We start from the raw sequence: 24,395 nt of genomic DNA, 5'->3' as shown, positions 1-24,395 counted from the left end.
TCTGCAGATTCCAGACTTACCAGTTTCCACAACTAGGTTAGTCAATTCCTTAAAATAAATCTGAGTGTGTGTGTGTGTGTGTGTGTATCCCTATGTGTTCAGTTTCTCTGGAGAACCCTGATACAAAACACAACTCCAAAACCTATTTTGTGGCAGTGACATCATATTTAAATAACTATCAAGGGACCTGAAGTATAGTAGTTCACCTTCTGGGTTCCAGTTTAAGTCCCGGCCCCACCCCACTTACTAGTTTCATGAGCTTTTATTTAATTATGCTTAGTCTTGGTTTCTTCATTTACGTACGGGAGAAAATGGTAGTATTTGGCCAGTGCAGTGGCTCACACCTGTAATCCCAACACTTTGGGAGGCTGAGGCAGGCAGATCGCTTGAGCTCAGGAGTTCCAGACCTGCCTGGGCAACATGGTGAAACCCCGTTTCTACAAAAATTAGCCGGGCATGGTGGCACATGCCTGTAGTCCCAGCTACTCAGGAGACTGAGGTGGGAGAACCACTTGAGATCAGGAGGTGGAGGCTGCAGTGAGCCATTTTTTGTGCTACAGCACTCCAGCCTGGGAGACAAAGTGAGACTCTGTCTTAAAAAATAGTAGTATTTGCTGAATAGGCTGTTGTAAAGATTAGACAAGAAAACATGTGCACTTAAAATAGTATCTCACTCAGAGTAAGTACTCAATAAAAGTTAGTAGTTACTAAAATTATTGTGGGAAGCTGTCACAGAATGGTAATTTACAAAGTGAGGAAAGCTAGCTAGTTTAGTTCCCTTTCCTCCCCAACATTTCTCTCCCAAAACTCTCAGGCACAGACATTTCACTATAACCTATTCCTGGCGTATATTATAAATTATCATACATTTCTTCTAAAGTGTCCTATCTCTTCCCATAGGAATCAATCAAATTTAAAAGCTGGGTTCCAAGACTAAACTTTCAGGGATCATTTCTATAGTTTGTTACTAGAGAAGTTTCTCTGAAGGTGTAGAGCAAGAAGATTCCAAATCCAAATTGAGAACAAAATCATCAGTGAAAGCATTATTACGTCACAAAGCCAACTTCAGTACATCTTGGTAGTCATTTAAAACAGTAAAGTTATTTTTTAAGTCTTTTTTTTTTTTTTTTTTTGAGACGGAGTCTCACTCTGTCACCCAGGCTGGACTGCAGTGGCGCCATCTCGGCTCACAGCAAGCTCTGCCTCCTGGTGAGAGGTGAAGCCAGTTGAGCTTCTGTGTCAGGTGGAGACTTGTAGAACTTTTGTGTCTAGCTAAAGGATTGTAAATGCACCAATCAGTGCTCTGTGTCTAGCTAAAGGATTGTAAGACAGACCAATCAGCACTCTGTAAAATGGACCAATCAGCACTCTGTAAATGGACCAGTCAGCGCTCTGTAAAATGGACCAATCATCAGGATGTGGACGTGGCCAAATCAGGGAATAAAAACTGGCCACCGCCGCCAGCAGTGGCAACCTGGTTGGGTTGTTTTTGATGCCGTGCGTGGCTTGTTCTTTTCACTTTTCACAATAAATTTTGCTGCTGCTCACTCTGGGTCTGCACTACCGTTGTGAGCTGTAACACTCACTGGGAAGGTCTGAGGCTTGACTCGTGAAGTCAGCAAGACCACAAACCTACTAGAAAGAAGAAATTCCAGACATATCTGAACATCTGAAGGAATAAACTCTGGACACACCATCTTTAAGAACTGTAACACTTATCGTGAGGGTCTGCAGCGAGAATCCACGGGAAGGAACCAAGTTTGGACACACTGGGTTCACGCCATTCTCCTGCCTCAGCCTCCGGAGTAGCTGAGACTACAGGCGCCCGCCGCCATGCCCGGCTAATTTTTTGTATTTTTAGTACAGAGGGGGGTTTCACCGTGTTAAGCCAGGATGGTCTCGATCTCCTGACCTTGTAATCCACCTGCCTCGGCTTCCCAAAGTGCTGGGATTACAGGTGTGAGCCACCTCACCCAGCTTTTAAGTCTTAATAATGGATTTCCATAAAACTTAATCCATACTCCACAATGCAACTTTTTATAATCAATTAAATTGGCAGGTTTGTTTGCTTCCTAACAATTTTGAAGGACTTAAAGAAAATTTGGCTGGTCAAAACCTATTTTTACGTTTAACCAAATAGTTATTTCTAGATGGAGGGATTTGGGTTCATTTATATTTTCTTTTTTCTTTGAGTTTAGTTCAGCAATGCACCAGAAGGACTGAGGAGACTCACTGGTTGGCTAGGCGTGGTGGGTGACTCATGCCTGAAATCCCAGTACTTCAGGAAGCCAAGGAGGGTGGATTGCTTGAGCCCAGAAGTTGGAGACCAGGCTGAGCAACATGGCAAAACCCTGTCTCTACAAAAAATTAGGCGTGGTGGCACACACCTGTGGTCCCAGCTACTCGGGAGGCTGAGGTAACAGGCTCACGAGAACCTGGGAGGTTGAGGCTGCAGTGAGCCAAGATCCTGCCACTGTACTCCAGCCCGAGTGGCAGAGCAAGACCCTATTTCAAAAAAGTAAATTTAAAAAAAGAATAAATGGCAGGTTAGGTACTCACTACTAAGGTTTATTATAGCAACGTATACATAGCAAGAGCAGTAGGAAAAAGACATGCATCAGCAGGGTCCAGAGAGGTTCAACACAGGTTTCCAATGTCTTTTGTTGTCTGAGGCCTCACAGGAATACTCACTGTCTCGAGCAGTTAACGGCAGGGACATGTGTGGAATGTCTTTGCCTGTGAAAGACTGTCTGAATCTCAGAGTCTAAGGCTTTTATGAGGAGCTGGTAATGTAAGTATATCCTGCTATGCAATTAGCCATGGCAAGCAAAACTCAGGACCCTAACAATGAAACCTCAATCTTGATGTTTATGGAAAGCAACCTGACAAACCAGTATGGCATGGTTCATTGCTCCAGCTGTGTATAACAAAATCACCAATCAATAACACAAAGAACTCTCTAAGGATTATATTCCCAGTGATTGGCCAAGGGCTAATCATGGATCCCTTGGAAACCGGCAAGGTTATGCAACCTGACCTGCTATGTTAACTCTTTCCTCACAGTCTGTATTTTCTAAAATGTCTGTAATTAACATATACTACTTTTATAATCAGAAAAGTAGCTATTAACATAAAGGCATCCAAACATAATGATTTTCTTTTTAGTTATTTAATGATGCTGCTTTGTAAGCTCAGTACTTTTTCCTGTAGTCAGCAGAGCTGCTAAGAGAGTATAGTCACCCTACTAGACATTTCATAGATGCCCATTAGAGTGTTTATATGCTTTAGGAAAACCATAAAAACAGGCATGAAAGAGCATGTAAAACCTAGGAGGAACCACAGCAACATCTAGTTCCACTTCTCCATCTTCGAGACGAGGAGATGGGAATTCTGAACAGTGAAAGGACTCTCTCCAGGTTCTAAACCTTAGGGTTTTCAACTAAAAACCTTTCTTGGAATTGCTGAAATGTTTGCTCAGTTGCTTCTGAATGTCTTTACCATGGGCAGAAAAAGCTGGAGCCCTGAATGATGAGCTCACCTGGACCAAGCACACATAGTTTGTCCTCCTTCAGTCTGAATAGTGACTTCCCTTCCTCCCGCTGCCCCAGTGGCCTGACAGGATCCCACGTCTAGAGCATTGCCGACGCTATTGGGTCAGTGTTCCAGCTTGGATTCTAGCAAGAGGATAGGTTCATCTTCACTAAATTTTCCTTTTCTCTCACCTTCATTTATTCTCTTGTAAGTTGCAGGGAGTTGTCCATGTCTCTACTACAATGCAAATTCCTTTTAGGTCTCCCAGACCAGGTCTTACAGTGGTTATGACTGCAGGTAGTAAAGTCAAATGGTCCAGGGTTTGAATTCTGTTTTTGCATCTACTTGTATGATTTGGCTTATGTTTGGGGAAGTTACTTAATAAAAATAGTAGTACCTCCCTCCTAAGGTTACTGGGAAGAGGAAAGGAATGTCTTTCATGTAATAACTCTCGACTAGCATAGGGCTTGGCATATAGTAAATGTTCAATAAATATTAGCTATTATTTTTTAATAGATGCTCCATTTATTTTGGAAAACTCTATTCTCTGATTTTTAAAACCATTTTATTGAAGTAATTGACATGTAGTATAAACTGAACATATTTAAAGTATAGAATATCATGTTTTGACGTGTATACACCCGTGAAACTATCACCATAATCAAGTTAATGAACATATCCGTAACCCCTAAAAATTTTTCTTTTTCTTTTCTTTTCTTTTTTTTTTTTTTGAGATGGAGTCTCACTATGTTGCCCAGGTTGAAGTGCAGTGGTACGATCTCGGCACACTGCAACTTCCACCTCCCGGGTTCAAGTGATTCTCCTGCCTCAGCCTCCCAAGTAGTTGGGATTACAGGTGCCTGCCACCATGCCCGGCAAATTTTTTTTTTTTTAATTTTGAGATGGAGTCTCGCTCTGTCGCCCAGGCTGGAGTGCAGTGGCGTGATCTTGGCTCACTGCAAGCTCTGCCTCCCAGTTTCATACCATTCTCCTGCCTCAGCCTCCCAAGTAGCTGGGACTACAGGTGCCTGCCACCACACCTGGCTAATTTTTTTGTATTTTTAGTAGAGATGGGGTTTCACCATGTTAGTCCAGATGGTCTCGATCTCCTGACCTCGTGATCTGCCTGCCTCAGTCTCCCAAAGTGCTGGGATTACAGGCGTGAGCCACTGCGCCTGGCCCTAATTTTGTATTTTTAGTAGAGATGGGGTTTCGCTATGTTGGTCAGGCTGGTCTTGAACTCCTGACCTCAGGTGATCCACCCACCTTGACCTCTGAAAGTTCTGGGATTACAGGTGTGAGCCACCGCGCCTGGCCAAAGTTTTCTTACACCTGTTTATAATCTCCTTCTTTGTCCTCAGGTAACACTATCTATTATCTGTCTACAGATTAGCTTGCATTTCCTAGAATCTTACGTGTATAATTGGAATACTATAGTATATACCTTTCTTTTGGCTTTCTTTATTCAGCTATGTTGTGAGATTCATTCATGTTGTTTAGGGTATCAGTTACTAAGTAGTATTCCATTGTTTGGCTATATCAAAATTTGTTTGCCCATTTATCTATTAATGGACATTTTGGGCTGTTTCCAATTTGGAGATATTAGATATAAAATTTCTATAAACATTTATATATAGGTCTTTGTATGGACATATACAAATGATCTCTGACTTAACATTGATTCGACTTATGATTTTTCAGCTTTACAATGGTGTAAAAGCAATATGCATTCAGTAGAAACTGTACTTCAAGTACCCATACATTCATTCTGGTTTTTACTTTCAGTACAGTATTCAATAATTCACATGAGATATTCAACATTTTATTATGAAATAGGCTTTTTATTAGATGATTTTGCCCAACTGTAGGCTAATGTAAGTGTTCTAAGCACATTTAAGGTAGGCAAGACTAAGCTATGGTGTTTGGTAGGTTAGGTGTATTAAATGCATTTTCCACTTAACGATATTTTCAAATTATGATGGGTTTATTGGGATGTAACCACACTGTAAGTCGAAGACCATCTCTACTTATATTTCTCCTGGGAGTAGAATGAGTGGGTCATTAGGTAGGTATATGTTCAACTTTTTAGTTTTCCAATTGGTTGTACCATTTTACATTCCCACCAGTAGTGTATGAGAATTCCATTCATCCTCACCAACAGTTGGTACAGTCAGCGTTTTTAATTAAATTAATTTTATTTATTTATTTATTTTTATTTATTTTTAGTTTTTTGAGACAGGAGTCTTGCTCTGTCACCCAGGCTGGAGTGCAGTGGTGTGATCATGGGTCACTGCAGCCTCAACTTCCCGGTCTCAAGTGATCTTCCAACCTCAGCCTCCCACGTAGCTGGAACTACAGGCAAATGCCACTACACCGGACTAAGTTTTTCTATTTTTTGTAGACACAAGATCTCACTATGTTGCCCAGCTGGTCTCAAAATTTTGGGCTCAAGTGATCCCCCCACCTTGGCCTCCCAAAGTGCTGAGATTACAGGCATGAACTACCACGCCTAGTCCTGTTTTTAATTGTATACATTCTAGTAAGTGTGTAGTGGTATCTCTTTGTGTTTTTAATTTGAATTTCTCTCATGACTAATGATGCTGAGTGATTTTAATATGCTTATTCACCAATGTGCCTTTTTGATGTAATGTCTGCCCTAATCATTTGCACATTTTTTAATTGGGGAATTTTTTTTCTTATTGTTGTTTTATGACTTCATTCCATATTCTATACAAGTCCTTTATTAGATATGTGGTTTGCCAATACTCCCTTCCAGTCTGTAACTTTATCATTCTCTTGACAGTGTCTTTCTTTGTTTTTTTTTTTTTTTTTTTTGAGGCGGAGTCTCGCTCTGTTGCCCAGGCTGGAGTGCAGTGGCCGGATCTCAGCTCACTGCAAGCTCCGCCTCCCGGGTTTACGCCATTCTCCTGCCTCAGCCTCCCGAGTAGCTGGGACTACAGGCGCCCGCCACCTCGCCTGGCTAATTTTTTGTATTTTTAGTAGAGACGGGGTTTCACCGTGTTAGCCAGGATGGTCTCAATCTCCTGACCTCGTGATCCGCCTGCCTCGGCCTCCCAAAGTGCTGGGATTACAGGCGTGAGCCACCGCACCCTGCCGACAGTGTCTTTCAAAGAACAAAAATTCTCAATTGCAGTGAAGTGCAATTTATCATTTTTTTTTTTATCGATTGTGCTTTTGTTGTTCTAATCTAAGGTCATAAAGATTTTCTCCTGTATTTTCTTCTAGAAGTTTTATAGTTTTAGGTTTTACATTTAGGTCTATAATACATTTTTAGTTTTTGTACATGGTATGAGGTATGGATCAAAGTTAATATTTTTGCCTATGGATAGCCTGTGTTTTTGCATTTGTTAAAAAAGACTATCCTTTATAAAATCACTTTTGCACTTTTGTTGAAAATCAATTTACCATTACACTCTTTTTTTCCCCAATGATTCATTTGTCTATCTTCATACCAATACCATAATGTCTTGATAACTGTAACTTTATAATAAGTTTTGAAGCCAGGAAATGTATTTTAAAACTTTTCTTCTTTTCCAAAGTTATTTAGCTATTCCAGATCTTTTGCATTTCCAAATTATTAATAATTTTAAAATCAGCTTGTTGATTTTTACACTAAAAATCTGCTGAGGTTTTGATTAGCATAACATTGAATCCATATGCAAATTTGGGGAGAAATGACATTTTAACCATGTTGAATCTTCTGATTCATGAATATGGACTATCTCTTCATTTAATGAGATCTTTTAAATTTCTCACAGCTATGTTTTATAGTTTTCAATGTACAGAACTTGCATGTCATTTGTTAGTTTTATTGCTATGCCTTTGACATTTTTGGTATTAGTGTAAGTGGCATTGTTTTAAATTTCAATTTCCAATTGTTTGCTAGTATACAGAAATACAACTGCTGGGCGCAGTGGCTCATGCCTGTAATTCCAGAACTTTGGGAGGCCAAGGTGGACGGATCGTCTGAGGTCAGGAGTTCGAGACCAGTCTGGCCAACATGGTGAAATGCCTGTCCCCACTAAAAATATAAAAACTAGCCAGGCATTGTGGCACACCCTGGTAATCCCAGCTACTCCTGAGACTGAGGCATGAGCGTCCTTTGAACCCAGGAGGCAGAGGTTTCAGTGAACCAAGATTGTACCACTGTACTCCAGTGTGGGTGACAGAGTGACACTCCTTTTCAAAAAAAAGAAAAGAAAAGAAAAGAAATACAACTGGTTTTTTTTATATTGAACTTATATCCAGCAACCTTGCTAAACTCACTTTTTGGTTCTGGTAGCTCTTTTTGTAGATGCCATGGGATTTGCTAAATAATCATGTCATCTGTATGAATAGACAGCTTTACTCCTTCCATTCCAGTCAGGTTGTCTGTTGTTTCTTTTTCTTGCCTTATTGCACTGGCTCAAACCAGCACATTGTTGAGTAGAGGTGACGAAAGCAGACATCCTTGCCTTGTTCCTAATTCTACAGGGAAAGCATTGACTTTCACCATTTAGTATGATGTTAGCTTTAGATATCCTATAACTGGTTGAAGAAATACCCTTCTGTTTCTAGTTTGCTAAGAGGTTTTTTGGTTGGTTGGTTTTTGGGTTTTTTATAAATCAGTAATTGATGTTGGATTTTTTTCAAATGTTTTCCTGCATCTGTTGAGATCATTATGTTTTCTTTTTTAGTCTGTAATATGGTGAACTGTATAGATTGATTTAATAACAACTTTATTAAGATATAACACATGTAGCATAAAGTTCACCCTTTTAAAGTATATAATTCAGTGGTTTGTACACAAGTCACAGAGTTGTGCATATATCATCACTATCAAATCCCATAACATTTTCATTTCCCTGGAAGAAACTCTGTACCCATTAGAAGTCACTTCTCATTTTTTTCTCTCTCCCCATGCCCTGGCAGCCATCAACCCACCTCTATAGATTTGACTGTTCTGAACATTTTATATACATAGAATCACACTATATGCAGCCTTTTGTGACTGGTTTCTTTCACTTAGCATAATGTTTACAAGGTGCATCAAGTTATAGCATGTATCAGAATTTCATGTCCATTTATGGCTAGATAATATTCCATTGATGGGAATACCACATTTTGTTTACCCATCAGTTGATGGACATTTAGGTTGTTTCTACTTTTTGGCTGTTATGGACAATGCTGCTGTCAATATTTGTGCACAGGTGTTTGTGTGGACATATATTTTCATTTTTCTTGGGTGTATATCCTTAGGAGTAGAATTGCTGGTCATACAGTAACTTTATGTTTAACCTTGTGAGGGACTTCCAGGCCAATGGTGAGGTTCAAGCAAGGGAAGGAGGAGGTGCTGGGTTAATGGTACATATTTGCTCTATTGGAGAGAAGCAATTGGCCAAAATTGTAGCTTGTCATTAGTCTGTTGAACAGCCATGGATTTTTGTTACTTGGGCAGAGAACACATGAAGCCAGGCTAGGTATCACCAATGGGTAACCATATTAAAGACTTGTGAGTATTGGTATTTAATGTATCACTATTTAGTACCCAGGTCCCCCTTATGTATGTTTATTACCACGTGTACTCTTGGTTCTCCAAGCTCTTTTCATCTATGTTTAACCCACACATTTTCTATATGCTAATTACTGATTTATACTTGATATCTTATGAGTTCATCCCATTTCTTTTCTTCTACAAAAGAATTGAATATTTTGAAACTATATATCAAATGTATATTAAACCCTTCCCTTCTGTTATTCATTTCTCTATGACACTACACTTACTTTGCATACAATGCTGAATAAATGTTAAATAAAAAATAAGCAGGGATGGACCTGTAATCCCAGCACTTTGGAAGGCTGAGGCAGGAAGATTGCTTGAGCCCAAGAGTTTGAGACTAGCCTGGGCAATGTGACAAAAAACCCATCTCTACTAAAAATAAAAAAATTAGCTGGAGATGGTGGCAAACACCTGTGGTCCCAGCCACTTGGGAAGCTGAGGTGGGAGGATCACCCAAGCCCGGGAGGCAGAGGTTGCAGTGAGCCAAGATTGCGCCACTGCACTCCAGCCTAGGCGACAGAGTGAGACCTTGTCTCAAAAAAATAATAAAATAAAAACGAGCAATAATCTCAGGTAGTCTTGCCATAGAAATAAGCAGTTATTCAAACAAAGGGTTCCTGTGATTAAGTACGTGGGAAATACTGTTTTTGTTTTGTTTTGTTTTGTTTTTGTTTTTGTTTTTTTACTATAGGACTTGCTAGCCCCTTAATGTACTGATGTGGTGGTACTTCTTCATGAATGGATTTCACATTCAGCGTCCTCAAACTTACTGATCCATGGAATCCTTTACTCAAGGTGCAGCTCTAGAAATCGGTGTTGTATAAAACACACCTTGGGAAATGCTGCCTTGGGGATTGCTCTGTGCGAGGCCTTGGAAGTATAGCTGTTTACTACAGCAGACATAGACTGAAGAGCTGAACTGAAATTCCTCTGGGTACCTTTTATAAAGTATAAACATCCCACTTTTCTGGTTTTGTTTTTTTTGTTTTCTGTTTTTTTGTTTTGTGTGTGTGTTGTTTTTTTTTTTTTTTTTTTTTTTTTTTTTTTGAGACAGAGTCTCACTCTGTCATCCAGGCTGGAGTGCAGTGGTACGATCTTGGCTCACTGCAACCTCCACCTCCCAGGTTCAAGCAGTTCTCCTGCCTCAGCCTCCCAAGTAGCTGGGACCACAGGCACACACCACCATGCCTGACTAACTTTTTGTATTTTAGTAGAGACGGGGTTTCACCATGTTGCCCAGGCTGCTGTCGAACTCCTGACCTCAGGTGATGCACCCACCTCGGCCTCCCAAAGTGCTAGGATTACAGGCATGAGCCACCGCGCCCAGCCTGTTTTTTAAAGCGGCAACAAGAAGCAAGACAGGGAAATTGAAATGACTTGGGGTATGAGCTGACTAAATTAAGCAGTCAAGGGTTTTTCTAATTTCTCCTTTTGAGTAAATACAGGAATAATGTCCTACCTCCTAAACAGCACAGTGCTGAGACTAATTCTTTGACAAATATTAGGCACGTTGAAAGATATTATGTTCATAACAAGGACACTTCAGGTGAGGCATGGTGGCTCATGTCTGTAATCCCAGCACTTTGGGAGGCTGAGGTGGGTGCATCACCTGAGGTCAGGGGTTTGAGACCAGCCTGGCCAACACGGTGAAACCCCGTCTCTATTAAAAATATAAAAATTAGCCGGATGTGGCCGGGCGCAGTGGCTCACGCCTGTAATTCCAGCACTTTGGGAGGCTGAGGCGGGTGGATTGCCTAAGGTCAGAAGTTTGAGACCAGCCTGACCAACATGGTGAAACCCCGTCTCTAGTAAAAATACAAAATTAGCCAGCCGTGGTGGCACATGCTTGTAATCCCAGCTACTCAGGAGACTGAGGCACAGGAGAATCGCTTGAACCTGGGAGGCAGAGGTTGCAGTGAGCTGAGAATGCGCCACCGCACTCCAGCCTGGGCAACAGGAGCAAGACTCCGTCTCAAAAAAAAAAAGAAGCCGGATGTGGAGGCACATGCCTGTAATCCCAGCTACTCAGGAGGCTGAGGCAGAAGAATCACTTGGACCCGGGAGGCAGAGGTTGCAGTGAGCCGAGATCACGCCATTGCACTCCAGCCTGGGTGACAAGAGTGAAACTCTGTCTAAAAAAAAAAAAAAAAAAAAAAAAAAAAGAAAGACTTCCTCTTCCACCTGGCTGGAAAAATAGAACACCAGGGAACCCAAATATCTGTGCGAAGCCTCTCCCTTGTATGGTTAGCCTGGAGAGCCAAGGGATCCTAAAACTTAAAACTGAGTTTACTGGAGCTCTCTGCATTGTAGATGGGAGAATAGCTAACTTAATCTGGTAGACAGAATATAGGGACAGAAACAGAGCCAATCATAGGTCTCCCGCCCTGTCATGCTCCATTTCACGTCCTCTGGCCCCAACACTATCTACATTTAGGCAGGTATCGCTGCGCCTGACCTGTACCGTCCTGCACACAGGATTGTCTCTCCCCCTCGGTCTTTTTGCAGTCTCTTCTTGCACACTTCCCTAAGCATAGCTCCAGCCTGAATCCTGCTCAGCCTTCAAATTGCAACTCAAATGTCATTTCCTCTGGTGAGCTTTCCTTGACTCCAGAATACTGGGTTATACATTATTTCCCCATTGTTTACTACAAATGTAATTTATATTATTCAGTGATTGTCTCTTCCACTAGCTTGTAAATTTCACAAGGGCAGAAACCATTTAACTTATTCAGTATTGAATTTCCAGCACGTGGCACAGAGTAAGTAGTCAAAAAATATCAGTTAGTGGCTCACACCAGTAGCCCCAGCTACTCAGGAGGCTGAGGTTGCGGGGAGGATCACTTGAGCCAGGAAGTTTGAGGCTGCAGTGAGTTATGATTGAGCCACTGCACTCCAGCCTGGGTAACAGGGCAAGACCTTGTCCCCCCCGCAAAAAAAAAATAATAAAATAAATAGGCCGGGCACAGTGGCTCACACCTGTAATCCCAGCACTTTGGGAGGCCGAGGCAGGCAGATTACAAGGTCAAGAGATTGAGACCAGCTGGGTGGTGAAACCCCATCTCTACTAAAATTACAGAAACTAGCTGGGCATGGTGGTACGCACTTGTAGTCCCAGCTACTCGGGAGGCTGAGGCAGGAAAATTGCTTGAACCCGGGAGGCGGAGGTTGCAGTGAGCCGAGGTTGTGCCACTGTACTCCATCTAAAAAGACTCCATCTAAAAAAAAACAAACAAACAAAAAAAAAAAACAAAAAAAAATAGGCTGGGCGCAGTGACTCACACCTGTAATCCCAACACTTTGGGAGGCCAAGGCGGGCAGATCACCTGAGGTCAGGGGTTTGAGACCAGCCTGGCCAGCATGGTGAAACCCCCTCTCTACTAAAAATACAAAAATTAGCCAGGTGTGGTGGCAGGCGCCTGTGTAATCCCAGTTACTTGGGAGGCTGAGGCAGGAGACCTGCTTGAATCCAGGAGGCAGAGGTTGCAGTGAGCTGAGATTGTGCCACTGCACTCCATCCTGGGTGACAAAGTGAGACTCCATCTCAAAAAAATAAATAAAAATAAATAATAAATACATACATACTAGTAAGTTGAATGACTGAAACCTAGGTGCTAAAATATCTTTGCTCATTTATCTCAGGCCTATTCTATCTTCCTTTGCCCTAGGAGAAAATCTTATCAACTCCTTTGTCCAAAGCTCAAATCCCTCAAGACTCATTCGAGGAAGGCTTCTCTTGCCAATTCCCCAGTCAGAGTAGTTGTTGGCCTTTGTGGACACAGGCTAATCTCTCGTGTAATCCCAAATGAGCTGGGAAAAGCCGTGCTCTTTTAGAATATGAGGTGTTCAGAGTTGCTAGTGGGCCTGAAACTCTGTAATGAATAGCTCATGTGTACTCCCAAAATCCAGCAAGAAGGAACAGTGCAGCTGTGGGCAGCCAAGAAGCAAGTCGTGTTCACAGGTATGTGGCTGACGTCAGTGCGGATAACTCATGAAAACTGTTCCAGGGTGGAGCTGTTCTCTGGAATGTTGGGAACACGGCTACTCAGAGGTACAATTGTGACACTGGACTTTCTCCCCAGACAGGGTGCCTGCCTGCCCTTCATCGCTTGCCGAAACTCACTCACATACCCAGGTCTTGGGCTTGCGATGATTTTCCTAATCCATCCCCAGGGTGAGCTGCTTTCAAACGGTGTGGAATTGATTTGGAAATATGGCCAGGCGCAAAGTAGTGTGAGGTGAGGAGACAGACGTTCTTTTGGACTCTTTCTCCGAGACAGGTCTTTTTCTGAAGTGCCTTAAAATATTAATGGTGCCCTGCATGATAAAGGGGAAAGAGCATGGCTCTGCACTCCACAGGCTGTGACTTTTACCCCTTGTTTACGTGGTTGTGAGGACACAGTGAGTGTGAGTAAAGGCCTTGGATAAGGGGCGGGGCTTATACGGCATTGCTAAGGGAGAAAACAGAAAACAAAGCACGTGGGTGACTGTCTGAAACATCAGTGTTCAACAAATGGTAGCTGTTTAACTATTAGGTGCTCCTCGGGTGTACTCAGAGCAATCCGTGCCTCCTGCATCAGTAACATCACACCAGATGAAAATGGCCTGCTCATTTTTCTGTTTCTTCTGCTAAACTGTAACACTCTTGTAGGCCCAATACCTAGAAAAATGCCTTTCAGCTCCCATAATAAGCTCGTTATCTGATGTCAGGTGCCAACTGCTTCACATGGATGACTTCATTTAATTCTTGTAACCCTGTGGAGTTAGGCATGAGTGTAATCCTCATTTTATTTTATTTTATTTTTTATTTTTTTTGTGTGGAGCTTCATTCTTGTTGCCCAAGCTGGAGTGCAATGGCACGATCTTGGCTCACTGCAACCTCCAACTTCCAGGTTCAAGTAATTCTCCTGCCTCACCTTCCCGAGTAGCTGGGATTACAGGCGCCCACCACCACGCCTGGCTAACTTTTGTATTTTTTAACAAAGACGGGGTTTCACCATGTTGGCCAGACTGGTGTCAAACTCCTAACCTCAGGTGATCCGCCTGCCTCAGCCTCCCAAAGTGCTGGGATTACAGGCATGAGCCACCACGCTTGGCCCTCATTTTATAGCTGAATAAGCGAAGGCACTGCAAGGTTAAGTAATTCAGCCAGTGTGAACTATATAGTAAGCAGTGAAGTCAGGATTTAAACACAGCTGGCCAGGTTCCAGAACCTGTGCTCTTTACCTCTTTTTTTTGTTTGTTTGTTTTCTTTTCTTTTTTTTTTTTTTTTTTTGAGATGGCGTCTCACTGTGTTGCCCATGCTGGAGTGCAGTAGCACTACCTTGGCTCACTGCAACCTCCGCCTCCCAGGTTCAGGAGATTCTTCTGTCTCAGCCTCCCAAGTAGCTGGCACTACAGGCATGCACCACCACGCCCAGCTAAGTTTTGTATTTTTAGTAGAGATGAGGTTTCACCATGTTGGCCAGGCTGGTCTCAAACTCCTGACCTCAAGTGATCCACCCGCCTCAGCCTCCCAAAATGCTGGAATTACAGGCATGAGACACCATGCTCAGCCTGCTGTCTACCTCTGTACTACGCTGCCTCAGTCCTCACTCTAATTACGTTTTTCTCATTTTTCTCCCTAATAGCACAATGAAAAATACTATCCCTATTGTCTTCTGTATTTGTGGGGCTATCTTTATTCTACAGTTCTCATTGTACTGACTCAACACAATGCCTTACACAATCGAATGCTTGACAATCACCTCCCCATTGGTGCAGAGCTGGGTCTGGCATGCTGGGTTTATGACCCAATTATGCTCTTTCACAAAAACATTTCTGGATGCCATTGTCAGACAGGACACTAGACTGAGTGGACTACTGGGAAGACCCTTTTATGCTCTTGTGTTCTAAATGACAGCTCTGTTTCCTAAAGTAATTGAGATTTTCAGCTATCAGCATAAAAGGAAACCATGGATGCTAGGCACAGCCTCGTGCTACTGTTACATGCCTCAGACATCAGTCACCACTGAAGTTAGGCCTGTCTGCCTCTCTCAAAGGCAGTCTAAGTAAAACTGGAGTTTTCTTTCAATATTAGGTGCTCAGGTCCCATATACTTTTAAAAACATGTAAATTATATATGCAAGAGAATGATATACCTTTGGAGTTAAATAAGTCAAATGAATACTCATGTATAGCTACTACCCCACTCAACTCAATAGAATATTACCAGAATCTTAGCCTAAGCACGGTGGCTCACGCCTGCAATATCCCAGCACTTTGGGAGGCAGAGTTGGATGGATTGCTTGAGCCCAGGAGTTCAAGACCAGCCTGGACCACATGGTGAAAACCCGTCTCTACAAAAAAAATTAGCTGGGCCTAGTGGAGCCTGCCTGTAGTCCTAGCTACCAGAGAGGCTGAGGTGGGAGGATTGCTTGAGGGGAGGTCAAGCCTGCAGTAAGCCGTGATTGTGCCACTGCACTCCAACCTGGGTGACAGGGCGAGACTCTATCTCAAAAAAAAAAAAAGAAAAAAAAAAAGAAAAGTGTGTGTGTGTGTGTGTGTATATATATGTGTGTGTGTGTGTATGTGTATATGTATGTGTATATATATATGTGTATATATATCCAGAATCTATCCTCTCCCCACTGCATCCTTCTTCCACTCCTCCCCCGGCAATGCTAACATGCTTTTCATTATAAAGTATTAGTTGTTTGAAAGCGATAATTTTTCTGATGACTACTGTATATCAGATGTAATTCCTAAGTACTTTATGTTATAAAAGGTGCTAGCAGCAAATGAATATTCAAACATGTATTTTGAAGTTTCATTTTCAATATTAACTGATACTCTCAGTGAGCTGCTTTCTGTTCTAACTTTGCAACCACAGTGCTGCAGCCTAATAGTGTGCTGAGAGCAGATGTGTCATTAAAGTGTTGATGTGCAAAATTTTGCCACAAATTGAGGACATGTACTTCTGTGGCAGTGACTGCCAGAATGTTAAGATGACCAGTGCTGCAGATGGAGAAGAGCAGATGCAAACGGCAGGAGTGAAGAGGTGACTGTGACATGAAGCCAGGGCCACAGACAGATTGTTTCCGGCAACTAAGAACTTTGCTGTGTAACTATGTGAGAGAACTTGGCCATGGCAGCAGATGCTCTCCTCAAACACCCTGATGAATACTAGCGTGGTAACGCCTGAAGCATTTAATCCTTACAGGAGAACCACAAGTTCTAGTATTCAAAAATGCACCTCAAGCACCAAAAAGTTGACAAATATCAACCACTTGTTGACCAAATATCAGCCACTAGGTATTTCTGAAATGATTTAACAAGTTTTTGCCATTTCCCTGCCATTCAAGTACCATATGAAATAATAATTTCACTGTTCCCTAGTCCCTCTTTACTGTGAATTAGAAACGAAACGTGGGCCGGGCGCGGTGGCTCAAGCCTGTAATCCCAGCACTTTGGGAGGCCGAGGCGGGTGGATCACGAGGTCAGGAGATCGAGACTATCCTGGCTAACATGGTGAAACCCCGTCTCTACTAAAAATACAAAAAAAAAAAAACTAGCCGGGCGTGGTGGCGGGCGCCTGTAGTCTCAGCTACTTGGGAGGCTGAGGCGGGAGAATGGCGTGAACCCGGGAGGCGGAGCTTGCAGTGAGCCAAGATCACGCCACTGCACTCCAGCCTGGGAGCACAGCGAGACTCCATCTCAAAAAAAAAAAAAAAAAAAAAAAAAGAAACGAAACGTGTATGTCACCCCCGGGTTGGAGGAAATGAAATGTAATTCTATTACATATTTGGTAATACTTGTATGCAGCAGCAAGATCCTCCAAAATTGGACATAAGCCAGGCGCAGTGGCTCATGCCTGTAATCCCAGAACTTTGGGAGGCCGAGGCAGGAGGATTGCTTGAGGCCAGGAGTTCAAGACCAGCCTGGGAAACATAGCAAGAACCCATCTCTAAAATAAAATAAAATGGACATAATTTTTGGTACTACTCAGTTTGTAAGGGGATTAAGTTGGGGAAAAAACTTGGGGCTTTAAGGGAAATTGTTTTCTGACTTGGCAAGGAAAAAGACATAATTGTGGCTATGTGGTAGAAACCTTTGGAGAGATGCCCAGAAAAGTAGAAAGCCCTGTTCCAACCCTCTTTCTTTATCTAGCTCCTCTATCTTAGAAGACATGACTCCCTGTTCCAGAACTGAAACGTGCTTGCTTCTTGCCATTGGGACTTACTGAAGATAATGTAGCTACAATTCAGTGACTTGGATATGGTTCTTCACCTTTATAGGATGCAGTATGAGCAACACCCTAAATAATATAGTCATCTCTTAGTATCCACAGGGGATTGGTTCCAGGACCCTCCTCAGATACCAAAATCCACAGATGCTCAGGTTGCTGATATTAAATGATGTAGTATTTGCCTGTAAACTATGCACATCCTCCCTTATACTTTAAATCATATCTAGATTACTTAGAATACCTAATACAATGTAAATGCTAGCACATAGTTGTTATACTGTATTTTTCATTTTGTATTATTTGTTGTTTTTCTTTGGAATATTTTCCACCTGAGGTTGGTTGAATCCCCAGATGCAGAACGCACAGATACAAGCGGCTGACTGTATGTGAATGAAGGGGTAACTTCTGTGGTAAAACATGTTTTTTAGCACAAGTTTTTTTCTCTGAGGAAATAAACAAAATCTTCACTGGTACTCTTTTGTTGTTGTTGTATTTAGGACAACCATGTAACTTATCACAAACATCAGGACACTTTTGTGGATGCAAAGAAGGTGCTTTAATAATTATACCTGGAGGCCAGGTGTGGTGGCTCACACCTGTAATCCCAGCACTTTGGGAGGCCAAGGTGGGTGGATCACCTGAGGTCAGGAGTTCGAGACCAGCCTGGCCAACATGGTGAAACCCCGTCTCTACTAAAAATATAAAAATCAGCTGGGTGTGGTGGCGGGCACTTGTCAACCCAGCTACTTGGGAGGCTGAGGCAGGAGAATTGCTTGAACCCAGGAGGTGGAGGTCGCAGTGAGCCAAGATCACGCTACTACTGCACTTCAGCCTGGGGGACAAAAGCAAAACTCCATCTCAAAAAAAAAATAATAAAAATAAAAATAAAAAAAAGCATACCTGGCAAACAAACCAGAATGATTCCAGGCCATATATCCAACTGGGATATATAACCACTTGCTTAGAGCACAAGGTTGGTGGTTGATACATATTAGGATCACATCGTGTACTCCCTGCTTCCCCCACCATATGAAGTAAGAGCTAATTGTCAGGCCTCTGAGCCAAAGCTAAGCCATCATATTCCCTGCGACCTGCAGGTACACATTCAGATGGTCGGTTCCTGCCTTAACTGATGACATTCCACCACAAAAGAAGTGAAAATGGGCCGGGCGCGGTGGCTCAAGCCTGTAATCCCAGCACTTTGGGAGGCCGAGACGGGCGGATCACGAGGTCAGGAGATCGAGACCATCCTGGCTAACACAGTGAAACCCCGTCTCTACTAAAAATACAAAAACTTAGCCGGGCGAGGTGGCAGGCGCCTGTAGTCCCAGCTACTCGGGAGGCTGAGGCAGGAGAATGGCGTGAACCCGGGAGGCGGAGCTTGCAGTGAGCTGAGATCCGGCCACTGCACTCCAGCCTGGGTGACAGAGCAAGACTCCGTCTCAAAAAAAAAAAAAAAGAAGTGAAAATGGCCTGTTCCTGCCTTAACTGTTGACATTACCTTGTGAAATTCCTTTTCCTGGCTCATCCTGGCTCAAAAGCTCCCCCACTGAACACCTTGTGACCCCCCCACCCCTGCCCGCCGAAGAACCCCCTTTGACTGTAATTTTCCTTTACCTACCCAAACCCTGTAAAACGGCCCCACCCCTGTCTCCCTTCACTCTTTTCCTCAGCCGGCCTGCACCCAGGTGAAATAAACAGCCTATGGCTCACACAAAGATTGTTTGGTGGTCTCTTCACACGGACACGCATAACACTAATCACATTGTGCAACATTTAATCCTTAAAGGTGATCATCTAATTTTTATTTTTTTGAGACAGGGTCTTACTCTGTCACTCAGGTGTGGTGCCATCATGGCTCATTGCTACCTCTGCTTCTTGAGCTCATGTGATCCTACTGCCTCAGCCTCCCAAGTAGCTGGGATTATAGGCATGAGCCACCACGCCTGGGTGAGAATCTGATTTTTAAAAAAGGAATATTCATATAGAGATACTATATTAGATGTGCATTGTTTGGGGTATGCTAACATACCCAGTGGATCTCTGACTAGAGGGAATGAAGAATGTTTTTTCCCTCATGGTACTTTGAGCATTATTATTTTTATAGCTAAGGGAAGTGAGCACAGGAAGCTAATCAATTGCCCTAAATCACACACCAGAGCTGAGCTCAAAGCTCAAAATAAAAACTCTAAAAAATAAATTCACAACCCAACACTGATTTAAAAAGAAAAGTAACAAATAAAAATACAAACTCTGCCCTGTGAATCCCCAGCAATTATGTTGCTTGCTGAACCACGAAGGGCTGCCCTTTAGAATCTGATCACAGATGCATTGGAGGTGGAGACTTACTAACACCTTTCAGACGAGAAATTTTATGTTGGGAAGCTGCTTTTCCTAGTTAGCACAAGTCCTCTTCATCCCACTTCTATAAAAAGCCCAAGTAAGAATTCTAATCATTAGTCATGCAGTTTGGTCTTTTTGTAGATTTGAGCATTCAAGAAAGGATGCAGGTGATTCATTAAGCTTAGTACTTGGGGGTTTTGTGTGTTGCAGTAACTAAGCAACAGTTAAGATATTTTAACTTAGCATGTCCTGCATTGGCACGTTTAAAAAAAGAACTGTCACGCCGTGCTTGGCAGAACCTCACTCTGACTCTTCCACACTCTGTGCAGTTCCTGTACATCTTGGCTGCCCATCCACTGCTAACAGAGACCTCTTCTGTCTCAGCTTCTCTGACAGCCTTGGCCTAGTGTGTACCACTGCAGGGTAGCTGGATACCCATGTCTCCAATGTGGTTTGATCATCTACTACCTTTTCTTAATTCTCACATTCACATTTTAAACCCAGTCTTAACTGCTACACCTTTGAACATTTGCCTTTATGAAAACACAAGTTCTAGGTTAGCATTTTAAGAACTGTGATTATTCACAAAACAAAGCATTTCAAACATAACCATTAGCTTTTTTCTAACTGAATATCCAATGAAACTCACTACATGTGTGAGCTCTGCTACATAACATTCAATTTAGATATATTTGATTGTCCAGATATAGTTTTGTAAGGAGAACTGCAGTACTAGATGCCTGAACAAAAAAATACAACCTAGTGGATAAACTCGAAGCCTTGATAACAGAAGAGCTGGTTCATTATTTATGTGGTATGACTCTGGGAACTTAACCTTTTTTTTAAATTTTTTTTAAGAGACAGGGTCTTGCTCTGTCGTCCAGGCTGGAGTGCAGTGTAGCTCTAACTCCGGGGCTCAAGTGATCCTGCCGCCTTGGCCTCCTGAGTAGCTGGGACTAGAGGCACACGCCACTGCACCTGGCTAATCCTTCAATTTTGGCTTGTGGAGATGGGGTCTTGCTATGTTGTCCAGGCTGGTCTCAAACTTCTGGCTTCAAATGATCCTCCTGCCCTGGCCTTTCAAAGTGTTGGGTTTACACAGGCATGAGTCACTGCATATCTCTTTTAAACTTGGTTTCCTTATCTCTAGAGAGGCTTTTAAATCTACGTATCTTTAAGGAAAGCTAGACTAAATGACCATTAAATAAAATGAGAAGCTCTGACATAAAACATAATCAGAGTAAAACTTAAAAGGTTCTATTTCCTTTTTTCTTATGTAAAACTAAGTATGGCTTAGAATCCCAGATGACCTGATTCTATTATACTTGGGAACCTTTGACTATGATCTAAATAAACCTCAAGTAAGAGACATGGTCATTTATAATGGCAGTTTTTTTGAAACTTAAAAGCAGCAAATCTCTCCCTGTACTGAAACAACTTATCGGTATGGAAAATACATAAAGTGCAGAGTGGAACTACTCTAGGGAAAGCAAGGAGAGACTAAGCGCTATAAGCTCTACTTACTTGATCCTCTCCTCAGCTCTGGGAAAATCAATTTTCCCAAATGAGAGAAAAAACTTTAAGTGCCACAGGAGGGCCAGGGATGGTGGCTCAAGTCTGTAATCCCAACACTTTGGGAGGCTGAGGCCGGCGGATCACCTGAGGTCAGGAGTTTTGAGACCAGTCTGGCCAACATGGCAAAACCCCACCCCAGTAAAAATACAAAAACTAGCTAGGACTGGTGGCGTGCACCTGTTAATTCCAACTACTCAGGAGGCTGAGGCAGGACAATCTCTTGAACCCAGGAGGCAGAGGTTGCAGTGAGCTGAGATTGTACCACTGCACTCCAGCCTGGCTGACAGAGTGAGACTGTCAAAAATAAACAAAAGCCACAGGAATAAGCTCTATGAGATGACCCAAATCCTCTTCTGGCACTAGAATTCTATTGCATGCCTTATTTAAAATAAGTGAGCTAATATTTAGAATTCTGTTTCGCTTTAGAGATCGGTTGCAAAAGGATTGCTGCTAAGAGTATTAATACGGTGATAAAAAAAAAAAAAAAGGACTTGCCTGGGTCAGGTAACCCACAATAACATGTTTGTCAGAGCCATGTCATCTCACAACAGGAAAAAAAGAAACTGGCTCTGCTCCAGAATGGTCTTATTATATCACCATCCATTTCATAACTCCACTTTAGGTGAATACTTTCATGGGATATTGAATAACACATCAAAAACAGTTTAAAATTTTACAGCTGCATTTTGTCCGATTATAAGGCAAAAAGCAGAAACTCCTTCCAAAAGTAGTACTGCAAAGTATTCATTCATTCAGTGCCCTACTGAAATTGGGAGTTCCAAGGAATGCCAGCAAAACCTCCTGTGGGAAAATGGTGAACTCCACCAGGTTTAATAATGTGACCCTCACTAAATGCGTAGCAGTTAATGATAAAAGTACAACTATCTTTCATAACAGAAAGTGGGGGAGTGAGGGGAGTAGGGACGGGCAGAGAAAGTTCCCTGACTTCATATTATCGCATATACAGATAATCTGGTTACAAAGAGTAGCCTAGCCTTGAAAGAAGAGAAAATCACAACGGACACCATGTTGCTGAGAGGGTTTGCGGAGGAAGGGTGGTTTCCAGACATCCTTAGTGAATGCAGGTCACATGCAAAGAGGTATCTCAGGCCCTTTTTTCTTCCTTTTTGACAACAAATTTGCAGTTAATCAGGCTCTGGACTTGCTCAGAGAAGCCCAGAATTGGGCCTAAAGAATAAAATAACATGAAATATCTGTGAAACCATGAAAATACATTTTTTAAAAAAAGTTTCCAGGTATAATACACAAAAGCAAACAAGTTTATCTTAAAAAATATCAAGTATCACATCCATAGCCTATTCCTAATTATAATTACTTCTTAAAGCAACATTTGTCTTTGTTTACAAATACAGCAGCAGGTGATAAAACCTAGTATCTCAAACTGATTGCTTACAATTTATAATACAAACAAATGTATATGTCTCAAATCACATTTTAGGCAGTTTAACTTAAAATGCATAGACAATTACATACATTAAAGTTGTCATTACTGTCAGTGAAAAATCACAATTTCAAGAAAATTACAAAAAACTTTCATAGAGCACACAGAAGTTTACTTAATGGCAACAAGTCAGTATCTGCTAATCAGTGACAGGCAGTTCAAGTGCCTTTATCCAGGGGTAAAGTGAAGAGGCAAACTATCCTGTTACTTTGCACACTTGAATTGTTGCGCTGATCAACACTACAATCTTGAAAAACATTAAATTCTTATAAAAAAAAAAAAAGGTATGCCACATGTCGCCCTTTAAAATGCCCAAAGGCTGGTTACAGTTTCCACCAGTAGCAATCAACGTTTATCTAGGTAAAATTAACAACGAATGGGTGTGCTAACGAATTCTGTAATGTTACTTATAGACTATAAGCCTCTCAAGGACAGGGATTCCCTTATAGCTGGCAAAAAACCTGGATCAAGGATAATATTGTCTACTGAATAAATGACTCAGATGTTTTCGATAGCCAGAAGCTTGCCTGGCATTTACAAAATATTATTTTACTGGCAGTTTTTGTTTTACTTGGCAGAATTCTGAAAATAAAGTGTTTGTCTTCAATACTAAATACTGCTTTATTAAAATCAAAGTCTTCCCTGAACGCCACCTACAACTTTCTATGCACAGTACAATGTATCAGTGTGATTTATCTGAATTTAGGCTTATGCTTTTCAAAAACTTGAAGGTCTGTGCTTAAGTTTTATTTCCAGGCTTTCTTTTTTTTTTTTGAGGCGGAGTCTTCACTCTGTCCCCCAGGCTGGAGTGCAGTGGCACCATCTCGGCTCACTGCAAGCTCCGCCTCCCGGGTTCGCGCCATTCTCCTGCCTCAGCCTCCCGAGTAGCTGGGACTACAGGCGCCCGCCACCGCGCCCGGCTAATTTTTTTTGTATTTTAGTAGAGACGGGGTTTCACCTTGTTAGCCAGGATGGTCTCGATCTCCTGACCTCGTGATCCGCCCGCCTCGGCCTCCCAAAGTGCAGGGATTACAGGCGTGAGCCACCGCGCCCGGCCTTATTTCCAGGCTTTCTAACCCTGGCATTTGATAAAGGGTTCTATCATTCAGGGTGAGAAAATTGAGACATTGGCACTTATTGTTTAGAGGTGTAGGCAATTGACTGATACTCAAACTAGGCAGTCTTAACAAAAACTCTTGAGTAGAGCTTTTGTCATCTACACAAAGTTTCAAAAGCTGTGCATTTGAGTACCATAGGTGGCACTAATTATTTGTGAGGTAATAGATCATGGGCAATTTGATTGGTTTTTTAGAAAATATCCCAATAGTCCATTGTGGTGGTGGGACTGACTAAGGCAAAATACATACTTTTCTTCTCTGCCCTATTACTATTCTCTACTGAAGATAACCAACAGTAAAATGGACAAAGCAGTCAGTCCTTGGGTAATTAAAAAATGTACTGTCTATTTCTGAATAATCAATATATTACTTTATACAAAATAGGGCTGAGTCAGAGCTGTAAATGGTGTCTTCAAAAGCATGAAAAGATGAGAAGGCGGCAGGATGGGACAGACAAGCCAAGGTATTTGAAGTGCTCCACTTGCTTCTTGAGAACTGGGTGTGAATGAGGACCTAAAGTCTATGTTTTAATTTTTGTCTTTTTGGTTTCAACATTTCAAAACTTAAGATTCCAACTCCAGA

General features: G+C 42.1%; 1 pseudogene; it reads left to right on the top strand.

Annotated features, from left to right (window-relative positions):
• Window positions 1-929: 929 nt before the first annotated feature.
• Window positions 930-1,023, top strand: LOC112629638 (annotated as a pseudogene).
• Window positions 1,024-24,395: the final 23,372 nt, after the last annotated feature.

This window comes from Theropithecus gelada, chromosome 7b (assembly GCF_003255815.1).
Source record: "Theropithecus gelada isolate Dixy chromosome 7b, Tgel_1.0, whole genome shotgun sequence".
In the NCBI taxonomy this organism is placed as follows: domain Eukaryota; kingdom Metazoa; phylum Chordata; class Mammalia; order Primates; family Cercopithecidae; genus Theropithecus; species Theropithecus gelada.
Note: the sequence above shows the minus strand (reverse complement) of the source record. Positions and strands in the feature narration are given on the sequence as shown.